Genomic DNA, 21,953 nt, shown 5'->3' with positions numbered 1-21,953 from the left:
AAAGAGAGGAGAGATAATCAAGGAGAATCATCTCGAATGGCATTAGAGGCAACTTCTGGTGAGAAAATACAACAATTGGAAATGAGTGCTCTAGATCAAGATGAAGATCTAAATTAGTCGGCTAAGTTTACAATCAAAAGAAGAAGGAAAAAAATGAAAGATAAACCTACTAGAGTGATTCAAAAAGGGAATGAATCTTATTGGCCTAGTTTTTTACCATTTCTATTTTGTGCATTTAGCAGTGAAAAACCCTGAATATGTGTCTTGAAATTTTTGAAATTAGGTTAAGAGCCTAGGTAAAATTCATTAAAAAACCCTAATGCTTTATCTTGTTTTACCCTAGCTTTTGAAAACTTTTTAAAATACTATTTTAAACTATTTTAAGGCGGGACATTTTACCCTAAGGTTTAACTTACGCTAGGATGACTTCATAAATTTTGTTAAACCTTTGATATCCTTGTTTTTGGTTGCAGTTATTGTGAATATTCTATTAAAAATATTAACTGCAATACCTTTTGATCAACCGTCGATCTTGATTAGATCAACGTAGGGTGCTTCCTTGCAACATTGAAATGCAAGGTTTTTAATTATTGCAAGCAAGTACGTTTGTGCCACGTAGCCCTTGCTCATGATAGAATTTTAGTGCACTGTAAAGATTATGACTTGTCAGAGTTGGTTGGAACTTTTGCAGAATTGTCAATACTTTTAGTTCATGTTCTAAAATTCCTATGAAGTCATTGGTTGGTCTTTTAACGAAGATATCACTTTATGTTCAGTTTTGATGCACTGTTGATCTTGTCAAGATCAAAGGCCAGCACTTGCCTACAATAAGAAAATGCATGAGAATTAAACAATGCAAGCAAGTGCCAACAAGACATGTAGCACAACATGACATCATGGGCCCACCTTTTCAGAGGATAATAATGAAATACCTTCCATGGCAGTTGTCAGATGAGCTAGATTAAAAGGAAGTGTCTCATTGGTCATTTTAGCTAACTTGATGTTGTCAAGACGCAAGATTTCATGATCATTGATCTATGTGAGATTTGTGGTTAGCACATACCTACTTTATGAAGTTGCATAACTATTAAATATTGTAGGGAAGTACAAAACTGACATGTGGCAAGGTGGGACCAACTACACAGGGTATGTGTTGAGTAATGCCATGCTAGAAAGAAATGTTGATGTGTAATGCTAGCTAGACCAGTTGAAAGGGTTGTCTATTAAAGATGAAGTGAATCCTCATGACCATAGATCTTTTAAAGATGAGTGGTCAGTGCTTACCCACAATAAGAAATTGTTCAACCTTTAAATAATGTGGGCAAGCACCCTTGTGCCATGTGGCATAGTGGGATTGGGTTTTGGGAAGACTGTTGAGTCATGCCATGTTTTAAAACTATAATAATTCAAGCGAATTCATTGGTTGACTCTAACGTGTATGCCAAGTTGAGAGTGACAATGTCATGGGTGTGAAAACTCTAACAATTAATATGGCAGTCAGACTTGTCAGAGCATGATGGTTAAAATGCATTATTTTATTGGTCAAAATTGGGTGATTAGAACATAAAGGACAAAGATTTTGACCCACCGTCGATCTTGGTTAGATCGATGAAGGGTGCTTTCCTACATTAAGAACTTGCAAGAAGTTTAAATAATGTGACCAAGCACCATGTGGACATGTGTCCATGATGATGTCGGTGCCTCTATCTCAGGTTATCAAAAAGGTTTAAGCTTTGTTGTCATTGATCTTACAGAGATCGATGGTTGGCGCTTGCCTGCATCATGAAAATACTCATTGGTTAAGCAATGCGGGGAAGCACTAGCTTGACGCATGGAAAATGTGACATCAGGGACCACTCTCTTAGAAAAATATATGGGACCTACCTTGTGGAAGTTTTTTAGAACACACTGATGCACATGGAGAGTTCCTATTGGTCAACACAGCTGACTGGGTATCATCAAGGTACAATAATCTGTGATAGTCGATTCATCTATGATCAAGGGTTGGTACTTGCCTACAATTTCAAGATGCAAGAAGTTTAAACAATGCGGGGAAGTGCTAATGTGACATCTAGAAAAGTCGGACTAGTTGTGACCAAAGTAGGATGTGTGCTAGGTTGGAATATTTATTAAGCCAGATGTATTACACTTTTCACTTGTTGCCATAAAAATGTGTTATTTCTCTTGGCTATTGATCTGGAGGAAGATCAATGGCCTGTGCTTGCCCACAATTTCAAAATACAAGAAGTTTAAGGAATGCAAAGATGTCTGCTTGACATGTGACCAAATTTTTTAAGCAATAAAGCAAGTCTGCTTTTTTGAATTGGGACTGTCCAATCTACTAAAATCAACAAATAAAATTCAAATCTGAGTGCAATATGCAAATAATGGCTAATGAAAATTAATACTGCTTAGAGTTCATTCGTGTGATCTCAATGCATGAATAAAACTCACAATTTCACCATTATTGAACCACCAAAATGCAAAAAGTTATCAGAGCACAAAGAACTTTCGAAGCTAGGGCACAAAAATTTTACCAAGTGATTCAGTGAATTGCAACAAAAATTACACAGAAGAGAAGCACAAATTTAGCGAGTAAGTACTCTACAACTTTTGAAAATCAAGAATTTGGTGTTGTGAAAGTTTAAAATCTCCAAAAATGCCTCCACGAAAGGAATTCTTGGGACAAACTGATTACCTTAAGAGGGTTGTGCATGATTATTTCCTTGAACAACTCCCACTATCTATAAATGAAATAACTAAGGGTAGAGAGCTTATTCCAAAGCACCCTAGGTTAGTTGTAGCTGAGGGTTTCTATGATAGAGCAAATTGGGTTAGAGATGCAAAGGTTTCTATGGGAGGTATCAAATTGTTTAAGAAATGGTTTGCTAAGAGGAACCTTGACACCCCTTTGAGTAATGTTTGGGAATTTGACATTGGGAAATTGGTAGTACCTAGATTTTTCTTTGATAGTGATCTACTTATTGATTTGGACAAGAAGTATGATCATATTACTGGGCTTGTGAAGAATTATGCTGGAGACAATCTTTTTAAGGTTTCTCCTAATTTGATTAGTGAACTTTTCAATCTTAACCCTAACCGTGTTGTGCATGAGAAAATTGACATGGATGACCTTCAAGCAAGGTATGATGCATAGAGGACATATCTAAGGATAGTGCCTCTGCAACAACATTTTTCTAGGATTGGTACATTTCCTTTGGTTATAACCCATACACCAGAACCATTAATGAGAAAACATTTCAATCCTAGGGCTCAGGCATTATATTTCACCCTATGCAAAAATTTTGGGATGGATGAGGAGGAGCATATTAAAGGCTCTATTATTCTTATTATGGCTCAGACATTACAATTTGGAATGAGCAGTACTCTTGATTTTGCTACTTTTCTTTCATAAGAAATTCATAATGGTTTGGTGGGAATATCCCAAGGAAAGGTAAATAGACCCTTATGTTGGTATTCATTGTTCATACATGTATGTCTATTTAATGGAGTCACCTTTTTCTCCAAGGGTATGGAGTTAGAAGTAACATGGGATGGAGAAAAGAATCCAGTCCAGTTATGGAGTGTGGATATGACTTCAAAGGCCAGAGATGCCAGTATATGACAATCACTGCTAGAATTGGTTAGACCCAAGGACCATGCAAAGGGGCTTTTGGTTAGTCATAACTGGGGGGAATATAATCTCATACAATGTTTCTATAGTGATTAGAGTATATGGCTTTTTGGGGAAGCCTCATGTGCTACGTTTCCATGTGTCTTTGAAGATCAAGATAGCAAAGTTGTTATGGCAAATTGGGACCATAGAGGAAAGAGAAATGACTAAAAAAGGTACCTTTTTCCCAATAGTCATTGTGGGTCATGATTTTTTTTTGTCAAAAAGGGATGGAGGCATCTCTGTTCATTTTTTGATAGATACAACATAGTAGAGTCCCATGCTAGATATATTGATCCAGAAGGATTTTATGATATTTTAAGAGAAAGAATAAAAGCTTCTCGTATGTTACAACAGGTATATTTTCCTGAAGATATTATTAGAAACATTTTCTCTTTATAGGAGCAGGAATAATGGGTGGTATTTAGCAAGACTTTGGAATTCATTAATGCTTTTGACCCTGCCTATGATCTATTATAGAATAAAAAATACTAGGGAGCCAAAATGCATGTATTGATGAACAATTTTGCTGTAATAATGTAAAAAATGAACAAGAAGAAGGCTACATATGCCAAAACTTATCCAGACAAAGTTGCAAAGGTGTAAAGAAGAATAAACAGCGGAAACATAGTAGCTCCTAGTCAATACACATTGCAAAAGAGGGCAGGATATGTGATGGTGTAGCATGTACAACAAGTTCTTCCTCAAGGAAGACCTATGCCAGAGAGCCCATCTGCAATTAGTGCCCCAAAGAGGCAAAAGTTGGAAAAAGGATCCTCTTCTTGTGTAGAAGAGTACTCCCCAAGCCAAACCCCAATCCAGATAGATGATGAAGCATCCTTAAGGAAGCAACTCAGACAGATTGGTGGAGATGGGGATGTCATTGTTACTACTACAGACTTGGAAAGTGGAGAACCTTAAGAACCTCCTGCACCCTCCTTAGACCTTGCAATTGCTAATTATCAAGGTAAGGAGATAGATCCAATAATTGTCTAGGCTTCTGAGAAATTTATTAATGATGAAACTTTTGTTAAATCTAGAGCTTTTGCACAATTTTTGTGGAGGAAGAATATAGGAAATTTTGAAAAAACATGTGAGAAAATAAAAGCAGAGCAACCTGGCAAGCCGGACTCTGTTATCCAGGAAGAGGTAAAAACCAAATTTTTGAATGACTTTGCCCAGTTTACTCCTGAGACCAGGAGGCAATTAGTCAAGGAGTCAGGGGTCTTAATTTTACCAGAGTGGAACATAGCTAATACTATGATTTTTTATTCAATTAGAAAAGAAAAAGATGTACAATACAAAATAGAGGAAGAAATAATGTAGGCCCACAGGGGAGTTAAATTCAGTGATGACCAGGCCCTAGTAATTTGGTCGATTGAGAAGAGAGACAAAACTAGAATGCAAGAAATATGTACTGCAAAGCATACTGGTGCACTTACAGTATTTAGGGTTGGTGAGGTTGGCAACAAACAAATTTTTGGAATGGCATCAGAAATGATGAAATTTAGTAATGTGGTGTCAGGGCAAGAAGAAGATAAGTTTTTGCAACTTAATGCTAGATTTGAAGAATTTTTGAAGGCATATGAAGATAGGGGTAAACAGATACAATCATTGGAAAACCAAGTATCTCAAATGGAAAAGCAACTTGGGAAAAGAAAGGTGGGAGAGTCTAGCAGACCCAGAATTGTATACCCCCCCTTGGCCACCTATTGAACCATTTAAGTCAAACCCCTATTATTGAGATACCAAACACCCCAAAGAGGCCTCAATTCTACACCGCAGAGGAATTTGAAGAAGAAAAGAATAAATTATATGCACTGCATGTACAGTTGAACAATCAATAAAAAATAAGGTAGGGTGTAATGTATTTGATGGATAGAATTGAATGGCCAGCATTTTTTGATCAGTTGGCAAGGATTGCAGCAATTAGGGATGAATTAAAAGGAAATGAAAATAGAATGAAACCCATTGTACAGAAATGGACTAAAAGAAATAATGGTATTACTATCATGTATGTATCTAACATTTAGCTGGCATGTCACCAGATAGAGAAGATTTTTGATTTGCTAGATAAATTAGGGAATTTTGATGACAAACAGGTTTCATTTCAAATAAGAGTGACAATTTTTTTTTCCAATTACATAGCTGAGAAGTTTGATTTATTTCCTAGTGCTCTAGAAACTATTGATAAAGTAAAGGAAAAGGAAGAGTGGAAAAGGGAACTCGATGAAATATTTTGTCAAAGAATTAATAATGTAATAAATGAAACTAGGCATTTATTATGGGCAATGACCAATGAGGAATTGGTTAAACTGCAGTTATTTTATAGTGCCATCAGAAAAGATTTTGTTGAAATAGAAGCAATTGGAAATTCTTTAATAATTTTACAAAGGAAGATCTTAAATTTTGATTGGCCTGATGACACTATTTACAATGAATGGAAGGAACGATTTTTGTCTATAGAATAGATGGAAGAAGGTGACAAGAAAGAAGAAGATGCAAGTGTAACTGTTACTTTAACAGTTGATGATGAAGACAAGGAGAATCCCCAAGTTAAACTAAACTTGCAGGTAATTAAAGAGGACACGTTGCTTTCAAGCTTGATAGCCACTTATTTCGAGGACTCAGAATAATTAGAGAATCAAATCATAGAGTTTTATTGTTCCAAGTAATGTAATAGAAAGGGGCCTACCAAAAGAATATAATGACATATAAGTTTTTTTGTTACACACAATTTTGTCTTTTTGTGGTAGCAAATTGTAAATATCTTTTTGATGGGGACACAACCCAAGCACAGAATGGACACAATAGGAAAGGGAAAATTTTATTAACTGTGAAAATATGCTAGTACACTTAGTCTAGAGAAATAGACTCCAAAACATGCCCTATGGGCTTACAATAGCATAAATCTAGAGATAAATTCTTCTCCCAATACCTTCTCTCAAACTCCACTCTGAACTGCCTTTTACAATGCCAGAAATGTTCTTAAATAGAGCCCGGAGGGTTAAGGATTAGGAATACATTCTAGAAAGTGCTAGTTGGCATCCACCAACCAAATAGAAGGCTCCAGAAGTCACATTAGAAGTCGGCACAAAATTAGAAGAATCCATAAACGGTAACTAAACTTTCGGGAGGCATAACTTTTGAACCGTAGCTCTGATTGACGAATCGTTTACATTTTTGGAAATCTCTCAAAGTGCCCTATGGACCAGCTTCACTCATCCCCCATTTTTCAGACTTTCTCAAGGTCATTTAATGCCCCTAACCTGACTTTGAAGCATTCTTAGGAGGTCTCCAAAAATTAAAAAACTACAATAAGTTTCAAACTATGGGGCCTTTTGACCTGATTCTTTTTCTCGAATGCTCTAAATTACAATTACATTCATCCAGCCAATTTACACCCTCTAATTTACCAAAATTATGGCTCAATTACATACTCCTATTTTTTTGGAATTTACATGTATCCCAAGGTGTTCAAATAGTCTAACCTAGAACACTGATAGTGGAACTGTGAGAGTTGGAACCTTTATTTGACCCAAATGGGTATCCAGAAATGAAAACACATGAAATAGAAACTAAGTCTAAGTACATTTTTTTGGGTGACACAAGATTGCCCTTATACCTCTGGATGCTCCTGCATCAGACACCCAGGGTAGATTGAAAAGTGACCCTGTCACTTTATAAATGGTAGAGGAAATCCCAAATGGGAAACCTTAGCTGCTGATATCCAAGTTGAGTCCTCTATTGGCTGTCCTTTCCACTTGACCAGATACTCTTCATACTGCCTATTTCTGGTACTCCTACCCACACGACTATCTAGAATCTCCTCTATCTCCTCCTTCTTAGAAGTAGGAATTGGACATGGCTCTAACATCAGCTCATCATCTACACCATCATCATTATAATTTGTTAAGTCTGCAATGTTGAAAATAGGAGAAATGTGAATTCCATTTAGAAACTCTACTTCATATGCATTTCCTAAGTCATGTTTCTTCAAAATTTTGTAGGGGCCAAATTTCTTCATCTTCAGCTTGTTGTAAGTATCGACTAGAAATATTTCTTTTCTTAAGTGTACCATGACTAGATCCCCTACTTGGAACTCCTTATGTCTTCTCCTTTGATCAGCCCTAGCTTTACACTGTTGGTTCATCTTGGTAATGTGTGCATGGACCTTCTCATGTAGATGCTTGATATGTTCAGCAAATTCTTCAGCTTCAGCACTTGTCCTCTCCCCTTGTTCTATCTTCCTCAATTCTAGTGCAGTCCTTGGGCTACTTCCATATACAATTTGGAATGGTGATCTACTAGTACTCCTATTTATAAAGTTATTGTAAGCAAACTCTGCTTGTGGTAGAATCAAATCCCACCCCTTGGGCTTATCCCCAACTAAACATCTCAGCAAATTGCCCAGACTTCTGTTTGGCCGTCAGTCACCGGGTGATTTGTGGAATTGAATTTTAAGTCTATTCTCAACTTCTTCCACAATGTTCTCCAACAATACCCCACAAATTTAGTATCTCTGTCAGAAACTATACTCCTTGGGAGACCATGTAGTCTTACCACCTCTCTGAAAAACAAGTCTGCAATATGGACAGCATCATGAGTTTTGTGGCATGGAATGAATGTGCCATTTTGGAGAACCTATCAACCACCACAAATACTGAGTCATTACCCCGTTGTGTCCTTGGAAATCCAAGAACAAAATCCATACTTATGTCCTCCCATGGCTTTGATGGAATAGGCAATAGCTAATATAGTCCAATATTGTGACTAAATCCCTTGGCCACTTGATAAACCTGGCAATTCTGTACAAACTTCTTCACATCTTGTGACATTTGAGGCCAAAAATAATGTTCTTCGAGAATGGAAATGGTCTTATCTCGAGCAAAATGTCTTGCCATCCCTCCACTATGTTTCTCCTTAATCAAATTTTCTCTCATGGAACTCCTTGGAATGCACAATTGACTACCTTTGAACAACATACCATCCTGAATCAAATAGTCTAGCCACTTGGTTCTATCTACAACAACAGGCTCTTTACAAGCTTTCCATGCTTCAGCAAAATCAGGATCCTCAGGGTACAGATTCTTGAGTTCATCAAACCCAACTACTTCAACCTGCATTACTGTAAGCAACAACTATCTCCTACTTAGTGCATCTGCAACCCTGTTAGATTTTCCACTTCTATGCTTCAACACAAATGTATAGCTCTACAAGAACTCTGCCCACTTCATATGCCTCTGATTTAATTTACCTTGGCTATTTAGATATTGTAATGCCTGGTGATCAGTATATAAAAAAAATTCCTTTGGCAATAAATAATGCCTCCATTGCTTTAAGGCCTGAACTATTGCAGAGAACTCTTGATCATAAACAGAATACTTCTTTTTCACATCATTCAGTTTTTCACTAAAATATGCAATAGGCTTACCTTCTTGGCTTAATATAGCCTCAATAGTGCTGCCACTAGCATCACAATCCACCTGGAACACCTTTCTAAAATCTGGAAGTGCCAGCACAGGTTGTTCTGTCACCTTCTTCTTCAGCATTTCAAAACTTCTCGCAGCTGCCGCAATCCATTTGAACTCTTTTCTATCCCCTCTTATTGTGTTAGTCAAGGGTGCACATATGCCACTGAAATTCTTAATGAACTTCCTGTAAAAACTAACCAGAACATGAAATGATCTTACCTTAGTAGTAGACCTTGGAGTAGGCCATTCCAAGATGGCTTTTACCTTCTCTAGATCCATTTTAAGACCTTTAGCTGATATAACAAACCCCAAGTAGACTAACTCCCTTTTTGCAAAGATACACTTCTTCAGATTAATTAACAGTTTCTCTTCCCTTAACCTTTCAAGGACACTATGAATATGCAATAAATGTTCTTCCAAAGTCTTGCTGAAAATTAAAATATCATCCAAGTAGACAATAACAAATTTTCCCAAGAACTTCTTAAGTACCTCATTCATAAGCCGCATGAAAGTGCTTGGGGCGTTTCTCAATCCAAAGGGCATGGCTAACCACTCATAAAGACCCTCCTTGGTCTTGAAGGCTATTTTCCACTCATCTCCTTTTCGTATTTGTATCTAATGATAGCCACTCTTGAGATCTATCTTTATGAAGTACAGAGCTCCACTCAAGCAATCCATAAGATCATCCATTCTTGGCAAAGGAAACCAATACTTGATGGTTATCCTATTTATAGCTCGAGAATCTATACACATCCTCCACTCTCCATCCTTCTTTGGTGCGAGTACTGCAGGTACTACACATGGACTCGGGCTCTCCCGAATCAAGCCCTTCCTCAATAGCTCCTAAACCTATCTATTTAGCTCCTCAATTTTAGTAGGAGTCATCCTATGAGCAGCCTTGTTAGGAAAACTAGCTCCTAGGATTAAATCTATCTGATGACTGATTTGCCTTACCAGTGGCAATCCTTCTAGAACATTATCAAAGATGATATCTCCAAACTCACCTAGTAAATCTAAAACTTCAAGTGGTATTTCACTACTACCTTCTTTATCTTTCCTAGGGATCAAAGCATAGCACATACGTTGATGTTTCATGCCATCTAAAAACTTCCTTCCATCAACAAAGACAAATCCTAGCACTGCTACATACCTTTTTGCCTTCCTTTTTCATGGGCTTTAGTTTGTGGCAAACTCCATCCTTTATTAGAGAGTATGTGTTTGCATGACCATCATGTACTGCATGCCTATCAAACTACCATGATCTACCCAATAATAGATGGAAAACATCCATTGGAATAACATCACAGAGAACTTCATCATGGTAACTCCCAATTTTGAACTTCACTAAACACTGTTCACTTACCAGGACCTTATGATCATCTTTCACCCAAGAAATCTAATAGGGCTGGGGGTGTTTCTCCCTCTTGAGCTTCAGCTTAGAGACCATCTCCTCTGATACCAAGTTATCAGTGCTACCACCATCAATGATCACATCACAACATTTATCCTCACACTTGCACCTGGTACGGAATAAACTCCTCCTTTGTCTTGGTTCAATCTCACCACTTAGTAGGACCCTTTCATTTACTAAAGTCTCTCCTCTTTCTATATCCTCTGAATGTGATGATTGTGCATCCTCATCCACATGAGCAACCCTAGCTTTACCCTCAGCTCTCGTATCTGTCCTTCCTTATCATTGAGGGCATTCAAAGGCATGATGACCTTCTTCATTGCAATGGAAATAGGTACTGAAAAAGCCTCCTCTTCCTTTTCCACATCCTCTACCTCTTCCTCTTTGATTTTCAAAGTTTTGATCACGGGAGCGATTGAAACCCTCATTCCTCTGGTTCCTGCTAGTACCCACATCTTCATTTTTCTTTTGGGTTTCATTTTGGCCTCCAGATGACCTACCACTACCCCTTCCTCCTTGACCACACCCTCTTTGTCTCCCTTCAAACCTTTTATTTATCTTCTCTTCAACTCGTAGGGCAAACTGGTATGCCTCCTCAACACTGGTCATTCTTACCAGACTTAATTCCTCCTAGATGCTAGGTCGCAACCCACTGATATAACAAGCAACCTTCTCCTTATTTTCTTTTGCATGCCTCGCTCTAATCAAAAGTCAATAAAACTCCTCTATATATTCTTGGACTAATTTTCCTGCTTGCTTTAACCCATGCATCTTCTTAAACAAATCAAGCTCGTAGTCAACAGGAATGAACTGCTTCTTTAGTTTCTCCACCATGTGATCCCAACTTGTGATCTTCTCCTTTCCTCTTATATTTCTTTCCAATTGAACCTCTTGCCACTAGATTTTGGCATGTCCTTTCAGTTTTTCCTTTGCAAACTTAACCCTATCTAGATCCCTAATATCCTCATACTTAAAGTACTCTTCCAGTTCATTAATCCAGTCGATCAACTCATCCAATTTAAAATTTCCTGAAAATACACCCACATCAATTGTAGGTCTTTTTCCAAACTTAGTAATGGCCCTAAAAATCCTCTCCTCTACCTAATTTAGAACTTCCCCATCAACTTCCCCTTTTGGTCCAATTTCTTCTTCTTTATTGTCATCCTCACTTTCGTCACCTGCAGTAACATTTGTTCCTCTACGGAGCTCCTCCTGCAATGCTTATACCTACCTTTGGAGGGCTCTAACCTCCTTAGGATTAATAGCTCTAGCACTTCTACCACACTCTCTTCATGGAGGCATCTTATTAACTCAAACCCACAACCACACAATCCTGGTGCAAACTGCCTCACATTCAGCGCTCTATCTACACACTCAAGAAAACCAGCTCTGATACCACTTGATGGGGACACAACCCAAGAACATAATGGACACAACAGGAAAGGGAAAATTTTATTAACTGTGAAAATATGCTAGTACACTTAGTTCAAATAAATAGACTCCAAAACATGCCCTATGGGCTTACAATAGCATAAATCTGGAGATAAATTCTTCTCCCAAAACCTTCTCTCAAACTCCACTCTGAACTGCCTTTTACAATGCCAAAAATGTTCTTAAATAGACCCCAGAGGGTTAAGGATTAGGAATACATTCTAGAAAGTGCTAGTTGGCATCCACCAACTAAATAGAAGGCTCCAAAAGTTGCATTAGAAGTCAGCACAAAATTAGAAGAATCCAGAAATGGTAACCAAACTTTCAGGAGGCATAACTTTTGAACCATAGCTCTGATTGACGAACCGTTTAAATTTTCAAAAAGCTCTCAAAGTGCTCTATAGCTCTATGGACCAGCTTCACTCATCCATCATTTTTTGGCCCTGTTTGAGGTCATTTAATTCCCCTAACCTGACTTTGAAGCATTCTTAGGAGGTCTCCAGAAACCAAAAAACTGCAATAACTTTCAAACCGTGGGGACTTTTGACCTTATTCTTTTTCTGGAATGCTCTAAATTACAATTACATTCATCCAGCCAATTTACACCCTCTAATTTACCAAAATTATGGCTCAATTACATACTCCTATTTTTTGGCATTTACACGTATCCCAAGGTGTTCAAATACTCTAACCTAGAACACTGATAGTGGAACTATGAGAGTCTAAACATTTATTTGACCCAAATGGGTATCCAAAAATGAAAACACATGAAACAGAAACTAAGTCTAAGTACATTTTTTTGGGTGACACGGGATTGCCCTTATACCTCTGGATGCTCTTGCATCAGTTTTGTACAAGGACACCTGTTAGTTCTCTATGCCTGAAGCTTGTTGCATCTCACATTATATAAGTGAAATTCCAGGGCTAGAGAAGGGTCTGATTTCTAATGAATTTTTAGTTTTATACTTAAGATGTTTTTAGTCCAATTATGATAGAAAAACTTCACGATGTATCTTCTATGTAAATTTTCTGAGAATACATTGATAGCATCTGATCTTCATGTCTTTTCAGAGTCATTCTAAGTTTTATTGAAATTGTATACAATTTTTAAAGAAAATTAATACAAATTTGAGTTGTTCCCATATCTGTTCTTGTTGAAGTTTGTCTCCTTTGTTACTATCTGGTTGTCCTGATATTGTATGAGTAAAACTTGTCCAATTTAATGCAATTCACTTAGGTTGTATGTCAATTCATTATTGCTATTGATTCAAAGAATTATGTAAAGGCTTTAATGAAGTTGATGGGATTTCTATGATTGTAAAAAGGATGTTTGTAAGAATGAGTTTTAGTATGAATTGTTGATAATACTTGTTGTAATGCAACATGTCAGATCTATAAATTGCATTAGACTCTAAATCACAATGGAATAGGCACTTATCTAAATAATCCAATTTGCAGATAGGTAGATCATGAACAATTATCAACTCTAAAATCAAAATCATCTTTATTTTACTTTTGAAGAGCTTCAAACATGGTCAACACTTGTTTGCATGTAGTATTTTAGCTTTAGTCAGCTGCTATGGTTAGAAATACTTGCAAATCTGAGAAGAATTATGACCAAATATGCTTATAAGGGGTATATATCATCTAAAAGTGACAACAAATGAATAAAATATGTATATGCTAGAGGTATGAGATGAGAATCAGAATGAAACTAATAGAATTCTCACACATCAGCATCCATTCGGGATTATCCCTTAGGTATACCCACCTTGGTCTTGTAGAGCCCAAAGAGTAGAAAGTCAATCCAGGCTTTGTTGAAGTTGGTTCCAAATAATATGCAAGCATAATTGTTAATAGGACTTGGCTAATCCTTAGATTTGTGAGCATTATTATTTTGGTATTGAGCCTTTATTAATCAATAGTTGAAAAACACCAACAAATCTAATGAGAAGGATCAAAGAACTCCTCAAACTATTGAACCACACATTCCTATTACATCCTCTCATGATTTAGTAATTCCTCATTCAAGCTTCTCTCCTCCTAAGATATCATTAATAGACATCACACAGTTGGATAATCAATTATCTAATTCAGAAGATTTAATGATGATTGCTGAAAATATAATACGTGACATGCAAGTTTCAGATACTACACATTTATGGTTCCAGACCACTCTTCAGAAGAAGAAAGTTGTTCAAATGATCCTGCCTTCATTTGATGTGATCTCTAGTTTCCTTCAGAAGCCTCCTAAAGTGAAAAAGACTAAAGTGATGTCCAAGTTAGTTGTTGATAAAACTTCACACAATCTATGTGTAGAAATAACCAAGACCGTAATTGAAAAGAATGTTGATGAAGCATCTGAGTTGGATTTCATTCTGGATAAGGTTGATCTTGGTCTATCTACTACAGAAAGAGACTTTCAAAATTTTGAAGTGACTTCTGCCCAAATTTTACAAAGAGCAAAGAAAGAGAAAATATCCAAGGAGCAAGTTTAGATGTTGGTGTCTTACATCAATTCAATTAGTGATTCCTCTAATGTGAAGGCAGTAGTTACTTCACCAGTTTTAATAGGCCCTGATGGTATTCTTGACCATGTTGTTGTTGAAAGAGTAAACAAACACAAGTCACATAGTATGATGATCGAAGCTTGGATAAACAAAATGATAGAGGATGCTTCAAAACTAATAACTAGAGTGAAGGAAATATATAGAAAAGCCATCGAACAGATATAGGAAATTTCTAAAGAGCTAGAAAGTAGCAAAGAATAGAAAGTCACCCAAAAAAAAGTAACTGATGAATTACAAGAAATGTCCAAGTCAGATACAAGCATCCTAGTTCTTGAGAAAATTATTGCTGATCCAAGTGAGAATCAAACATGTATCTGGAGTAAAAATGTTAATTTGAAAATGATAAATATCAGCAAAGGGATCACTAAGTTTGAAAAACTAATAGCTTCTTGGGAGCAACTGAAAATGAAATTTATAGATGAATTACTCTCTACTATCATAGGTGGGGTGGTAGTAAATGATCTTCAACATATTGATTGCCAATTTTTTCTTGATTCTTTTAGTATCCAAATTCACTCAGAAACAGAGAATCAAGTATCAGATGCTGAAACTATGATGAAACTCAGTCTAGTCACAGTCACTCTAGAAGATTGCAACATTTTAGTCTATCAACAAGAATCAGAAGAGATCCAGGATAAATACTTTACAGCCAAACTCAGGATGGAGAACTTGTTCATTCCTGATTATGATTCAATGATGACCATTCTCAATGCTTACAGGGCTTTCCAAGATAAGTCAATTATGTCCAGATAGATAGAGTTCATAGTTAGAAGACCAGTGATTGGATATGTATACATCCTTAGAAATTCTAGCCAAAGTTTTGTTTTTTAAAGTTTCCCTTGTATAGGTTAATTTTATTGAGGTTAATTAATCTCTCTAAAATTACGTATTTTGGAGGTAGTTATTAACCTCTATGTCTATATAAGGGCTCTTTTTGGCTTTGTAAAGGAGAACTTTTTGGACTCTAGAATAAGGAAACACTATGCTGAAATTTTGATCAAGAGATAAATTTTGGAAAGTATGTACAGCTTTTGTCTCTGAAATTAAAAATCTTTATTATGTTCTTGGTGCAAGAAAATAAAATGAGATACGCTTTTGGTTTCTTGTTCTAAAATCAAAATTGTTGCAATATAAACTACTAATTCTTTTGTAGTGAGCATTTTCATGGTATTGTGCAACTGTTTATGAATCATGAATCAGCATGGTAATAATGGTCATTTTCAAGCATACTTCTTGATTGCCTTTGTTATCATTCTATGTTGACTCAAGAAAGTTGTGAAGTCATGTGGTGCATTCATCATGAACGACTTTCTCTTGATCTTTAAAATTTTAGATTCTTTATTTGAAAATCTTTTAAAATTATGTCATACGAGGGAGCTACCGCTCTAAACATAGAGGAAGGCCGCATACCAAGGGCCTATCCAACTATTGTGAATGGTTTGCCACATACACTCCATTGGGCAATAGTTACCATGACAAATCTATTTACCAATAGGTCCTAAGGATTCTTAAGTGTTCATATAATCCCCTTGTAAAAATTGGCTCTTGATTAGGACCCCTAGGCACACTTGTTATGTGTTAGGACCCATTACATATCACAAGGGTGATAATGCATTTTGATGGGTCCTAATGAGACCTAACATGTTTGAGTGGGTCTTAATTTGTTTTAATGGGTTAATGGCTATTAATTGATCTTAATGGGTCTTAACTAGTCCTCAGACCACTTATGACCCATTATAACTACTACTACATTTAGCCCTATTTTCTAATGTTACTTTCCAATAGAGGGGGCACATTATGTGAAAAGGGTGTTTTTTTCTTCAAATGCACCCCAACATTGCCATAATTTTGACTACCAAAGCTATTACCATCAAATTTTAGATGTTAAAGGGGAATTCAAAAAAATAGGCAAACACCAAATCATTTTTACAATCGACCATGTGAGAAAGGGCACTATTTGAATGTAGTGTTTTAGCATGAAATTTTCCTATCTAGTGACTCCATATTGCAAGTCGACGTATCATCAACATTTCCATGGTAAGGTCATGCACTTCCTCAAGTTTCTATGATTTGAAATTGAAATTTCTTGAAACCTAATTTATGTGATTTGAAGATGAAATTGTTTGAGACCTGATTTACATGATTTGAAAATATAAAAAATTGTAGCTTGAAACCTGCTTTTATTTCAAAATGGAATGCTTGAAACCACAAAAAATATGTGCAAAGACACCATCAATTATACCCTAAGAACACTATATCCCTTGACACATTTAAGTAGCACAATTTGTGGCACCAATATTTTCGGCATGACTTCCTATCAACACTAATTTGCAGCACAAATGCAACCCCCTGGCCCAACTATATCAACACACCCATTTTCATGGAATTCATGTATTCATTTAGTATCTGCTGACCCTAATTATGGTTTTATTCTAATTCTACTTTTTGTGGATTTGATTTATAAAACTAGGTGGGATTTGATGAGAAACAGCTAGGTTTTTTTGAAGGTGGGTAATAATATAAACAATTATGAATGACATGCACTAAATAGTGTAATTCCTTTATGTACATAGATTTGATGTGGTGTTTTGACTACATGCTCTTCACCCTCTTCTTCTTACATACAATAGGAAATCCAACTAATCCTTTATTGATCTTATCTATAGCCCCACAAACTCCTTTTTGTTCCCCCATGAACTAAGTTTGTATTCACTTACTTTCTACCATTATTGACAAGACACATATTCACACATATGCATTCTCTCTCTTAGGCTTCAGAGATACATCATAGTTGGAGATTTTAAAAGTGCCCCACCCCCTGCCCCCCCATGAAACAAAAACCTCCCCTCCTCCTCCTATAATGATAATGGTATATACACATACTCTTTTGACACCAAGCAAGCCTATCTATGGTGATTTTCTTCTAACACTTGTACACACAAGACCTAGGGAATTCATTTTAGATTGGAAATAGAATTCATTCATATTATTTTTTATATGTGCCTCTCTATACATCCCATCATATCATATTTTCCCACCTCTCCTAACACCCATAAAAAGTTAATACAACTTCTCCCCACAACCCACATAAAAAAATTTGCAAAAGGCTAAGTGGGTATAGGGCTAATTGGCAAGGTTTCCTTAACCTATATATTGGAGGATAGTTGAAACAATCCATTTAATTTATTATGTTTTTGTGAGTTGATTGGGAAGAGAATTCAATAATGGAGGATCTTATCATTGGTTACAACCATGATAAGGGTGATGCGCACCTACCTCCTAGATTCAAGTTCCATCTCATTGATGAAGAGCTCATAACACATTATCTCATTAGAAAGGTTTTAGATAGCAATTTCACAATTTTGTTTTGGATTCATATGTATATGTATATGTATATGTATATGTATATGTATATGTATATGTATATGTATATGTATATGTATATGTATATGTATATGTATATGTATGAGTGATTCAATGTTACAAGCCAACATAATATCGACACTATGTGGGTAAGGAAGTGTACTGCTAAAAGCATATGTGATTTGAAAAATAAATTGCTTGAAACTTGATTTATGTGATTTAAAATTGAAATTGTTGAGTTATTAGAATGGAAGGGAAACTACTAGTCATTAACTTCTGATTGATTGTATTATAATTTATGCCTTCACCTAGTTTCTCCATTCATTCATTCATTTAGGATTCAAGAATGAATATATATGTTGTCTCTTGATGTGTCCTTGTGATCTATGTCTCTTCAATGACCTTTTTTAGTGGAGAAGGAAGAAAGGGAAAAGGAAAAGGAAGGGTCTTGTGTATATAGTGTGGTACAAGTGGCTTACATACAACCACATTAGTGGCCAATGGGAGGCTAGGCCAGTCAATAGTAGTGGTAGTAGTAGTAATAGTACTAACTATACAATACTATATTGTGCATAGGCAAACTATAATATGATCATAATAATAACTAGGCCTAGGCTTGTTCATGCCCATCATATGATCATGTAGCAAGAAATCCAATTAATCCTTTATCGATCTTAGCTATAGACCCACAAACTCCTTCATGTTCCCTCGTGATCTAATTTTACAATCCAAATAATGGAGGCACTTAACTTTGGTTACAGTCATGATAATGTTATGCACAATTGCCTCCTAGTTAAGGTTTCATCCCACTAATGAAGAGCTCATAACACATTATCTCATGAGAAATTTTTCAGACAATAGTTTCATAAAAAGGGTCATTGTTGAAGTGACATGCTCATTTCATCATAAGGGATTTTTCATTTTTTATAGTTTTCATTGGCAGATGTGCTTGCATTGTTGATTTATGTTCGTGATTTCATGATTCTTCATGTTCTTGGTTTACTTGGTTTACAATTAGTATTTTTTAAATAGAAAAATTTTGAAGTGAGAATTGGTTTCTTGCAAATACACTCTTATTCTACCAACTTATCTTGACCAAACACAAGTCTTCTATCTTGAAACAAACCCTAATTAACATAACTCCTCTTCTCAAATTAAAAAACCCTTTAAAACTCAATAACACATAATTACCCTCCTTGATGCAATGATCAAAATTCCTTATACTGAAACAATATTTTATAACTAATATTTCAAGTTCCATATATAACTAGGTCTACAATGGTTAGTGTACTTGCAACATCAATTTTCTTAGTTTGTGATAGTTATGGACAGAAGTTTTGATATCTCGATTTTATTTTTTTGTGGCCCATGAAATTATGTTAGATAATATAAGCAAAGAACAAAATAGGTAGACACTTCTTAGAATGTGGTATAACTTCAAATGAAGAGGTAATGAAAAATGTTAACACTTGCTAGATTGTGGTCTAACTTGCAAAAAATGCAAAGGCCTGAAGACTAGAAGAGTTGACATCAAAAAAATAAGAGACATTGTATCGACCATGGTCACATTGTAGTATATGTATTGCATAATTATTAGCTAACAAAAGATACTTGTATTACATATGAAGGAACCTAATCCCCTTTACCAAGCATCTCTCACAATCTCATGGAAGGATAGGCATAAGTCAATACATTGTATAGAGATAGTTTATTTAATACAATTATGAATACTAAGATTAATGTCTTGTAAGAACACACACTCTCTCTCTCTCTCTCTCTCTGGAGTGCAAGTACTAGCAAATAGTTCTTTATCATATGTGTCTTCCTCGAGAAAGGGAAATATAGGACTAGAAGATGAAAGTGAGACATGTAGTGGGTCTCTAACTGAGAGATCAACTAGAGTTCAAAAAAAGATAAGGAAATTCAATAAATGCATCAAAACTTTTCCTTGCTCAAGGGGGGTCATGTTCTTATCATGATGAGACCAAAGGCAACTTTGAGGTGCCCTTTAGGTACCAACGTCTATAGATAAAATGGGTACCCAAGGAAATCTCTCCAATAAACATTATTTTTGTGTTAACTAAAGGATATATCGTGTAGCACCATCATCATTGCATGGTTTGGAACAATAATAAAAGTAAAATATGGGCTAAACACATTAATTGAAGGCCAAAAGAAATAGGGAATATCACAGGTTATATAAATAGTATGTGACATGGGTCAACTCTTAAGAAACCCAATTGTATGTTTGAGGAGCACAAGGGAAATCATACATTTGTATGTGCGATAAAATCAATACATTGAGGGGAAGGATTTCTCATTAATTATAATTTGAATTACATTGATATAAAAAAGCCTACTATCATGGGGGTGGTACATACTATGCACCATTTAAACCAATCTATAAAAAATGAATCACAAAATTTTACTATTAAGTTTTTTTTGCTAATGTTTTTATGTTTGATGTTTGTTTCAGGGCCACATGGATCAGCATAGTACCAATGGGGATGTTGATACTCCCATAGCTTCTTCCCGTCAAGTAAACCTCATTGTAATTGTTAAAATTAGATAGAAGTAAAATATTATTTTATTATGTTCCTTTCTTGTGTGTATTGGAGTAAGTTTGATAGTGTTAATAATATTGTTATTACAGTTGGATGATTGGGGAAAAGGCTATGAAATTGTTATCGCAGTATCCATTGACCCAATTTTTTCGATTAAAAATTAATTTAGGAAATTACATCCAAAGTTTTTGAAGTTGTCAATAATATGCCCTCCAAATCCTCTAAAAAATAAGACAAAGAAATTGTTGGACCAAGTAGATGCCTTAGGAGTAATTTTTAATTAAATATTTAATTATTAAAAAAAAATCAATAATGGTTTTTTAATACTCTTTTATGTCATTGACTAAAATATGGACAATTTTTTTAATAGGGTTTATTGTGTATTCATGAGCCTTCTTGTCCTAATGAGGGTAATTTAGGTGGTACAAGTGATGCCCATGTTCTATCCCCCACTTGGACATTATGTTCATAATACCATCATGTAGTTACATCCATTGTTCCTAGGTCACATTGATACTATGCACATTTTATCTTCAACAAGGTCACACACATCTAGACATCTTATTGTAATGTCGTCAACATAGAGAGCACAATCATCCTCTACTACACAATATATTTTTAGAATGATTAGAATAAATGAGAAAGGGTGTGAATTGGTTATTCTTGGGTCAAGATGTACCAATTCAACTTTTTAATAGCTTCAAACAACTTAAACAATATCAATATATAGCTTAGTCTAGATAGCATATCATCAGCAATTTAACATTCTTTAACTTTATGTTTTGTATATGTGTGCCAACTAATGGTAAAATAAATAACTATAAAAATAGCATGCATAAAGTAACATTTACATGTGTAAATGACACTTTGACACTAGAATTTAATGTGGAAACCCAATTTGGGAAAAACCACCAAGTAACATGCTACCACTTTTTCACTCTTTTGAAGTGAGCTCAATTAAGAGTCAAACCTATTAAAGGTTAAAAAACACACTGTTAGGTGTGACCCTATTAAAAGATTTAATCATGTTGTTAGGAGTGACCTTGTTAGAGGACTTTGGATCATTCCATTATAATGTCACCTTGGTTAAAGGATTTTAAAAATTACTATTAGATCAACCTTGATTAAAAGTATTTTGACTACTACAATGGTTAGGATGTAACAATAGGTTTGATTTGTAAAATACAAATCACTTTGAAAATTTAGATCTCCATTTGTTCATCTATTGGTTCATTGAATAGCCTTCATTATCATATCCATCACTGATCTTCTTGGTATCCCTTCAAGAAATCATACTTCACTAATCTCTTCACTTTTTGTCTTCTACTTTTCTCTTCACAGGTTCTCCTCAAAATCGCCAATCAATAATGAACCAACCTTAGAGAACATCTCTTATGCCTCCTTAAATAGGTAATTTTGATACTTCCATCATTGTGTTCTTCCTTCACCTTTCTAGAAAATTTTAAT

The sequence above is a fragment of the Cupressus sempervirens genome, chromosome 8 (genome assembly GCF_028749045.1).
Source record: "Cupressus sempervirens isolate cs-2001-9-10 chromosome 8, ASM2874904v1, whole genome shotgun sequence".
NCBI lineage: Eukaryota > Viridiplantae > Streptophyta > Pinopsida > Cupressales > Cupressaceae > Cupressus > Cupressus sempervirens.
Note: the sequence above shows the minus strand (reverse complement) of the source record.